A 1,194-nucleotide genomic window follows, 5' to 3' on the forward strand; every position below is an offset into this window, starting at 1 on the left:
GGGGCAGGGGACTTCTTTGCTCCCTCCCTTCCCCCTGAGCTGGAGAGGTGGAGTCAGTCAGGAGCTCTGGGTAGTTCTTCCCTGAAATGCATTCCTCTGTCCCACCAAGACTCCTCTCTTTGTGGAATTTTTATTGGTGCCCAGTCTTAGGAGGCCGGAAGTTGCAGACTCTGATTCCACACGGCTCCAGGAACCCTGGTGAAGTGGAGAGCCCCTGCCCATCACTATGGGGTTGTTGCTACTGAGTATCCACTGACGGTTGCCATGGAGGAGGCAGGTCCAGCCACACTGGACTCTCAGCGCTTTCAAGACAAGGCAGCAATCTCTATTAGCATGTGAGCTCCCTCTGTGTGTAAATGTTGGTAACTAATTAACAAAGAAACAAAACACACCCACAATGAGTTGAATGTGACCTACAGCAGGCAGCTTTGCAACATCTGGTGTAGATATAGCCCCTTAAACAGACCAGACTCTGGCCTGGAGGCCCCATGGAGGCAGTGATCCTGGGGCCGGCCCAGTCAAAACCCTACTGGCTGGGCAGTTCCTAAGGGCTGGAGGCCAGCTGCACAGAGGCCCTTTGGTGACTACTGCTGCCTTCCTGGTCTGCAGCTCGCAAGCTACGCATCAAGAGCAGGCAAAGAGATTTCCACCTTCCTCCCGCGCCCCCTCCCTCGAGGGGCAGGTCTGGGACCGGAGCTCTGCTCCTTCTCTGCAACATTTCTCCTCTTTCCTGAGGGTCCCACAGCCCACCCTGTGCTGACGAGGGGCCCTGCTGATGGGGCAGGGCCTCGACTGGCCTTTGTCCTGGTGCAAGGCTGGGGGACTGGGGACAGAGGCGCTGAAGGTGTAGCACATACAATGGCCTGGTCCTGGGTCCACAGCTCACAGTTGACTTGCTGGGGCCGAGGGAGGTTGGGGGATGCAGAGCTAGGACTGCTGTGTCAGGGGCCGGAGACAAGCTGATCCCTGCTTTAGTCCAGCCTTAATCCCAACCAGGCTCAATTGCCATCTGGTCACCTCTTCCACAAAGAAACAGAGGGGCATTCCCGGCTAATCCTGGATATTGTTGGTGGCGAAGAAGGAGGTGAGGAGGGGACTACCTTTCCTCCCTCCGCTGGTGACTTTGGGGCAACACTGAACCCCTTTCTGCCCTTCACTTTCCCACTGTGGGAGTTTCTGGTGGTGTAGTGCCTA

General features: G+C 56.6%; 1 protein-coding gene across 1 annotated transcript in view; it reads left to right on the forward strand.

Annotated features, from left to right (window-relative positions):
• Positions 1 to 1,194, forward strand: part of AIPL1 (aryl hydrocarbon receptor interacting protein like 1) — a 12,158-nt gene that overhangs the window by 7,286 nt on the left and 3,678 nt on the right. The window lies entirely within an intron of this gene.

The sequence above is a fragment of the Orycteropus afer genome, unplaced genomic scaffold (genome assembly GCF_000298275.1).
Source record: "Orycteropus afer afer isolate SDZICR_OR568_19922 unplaced genomic scaffold, OryAfe1.0 scaffold00042, whole genome shotgun sequence".
Taxonomy (NCBI): Eukaryota; Metazoa; Chordata; class Mammalia; order Tubulidentata; family Orycteropodidae; genus Orycteropus; species Orycteropus afer.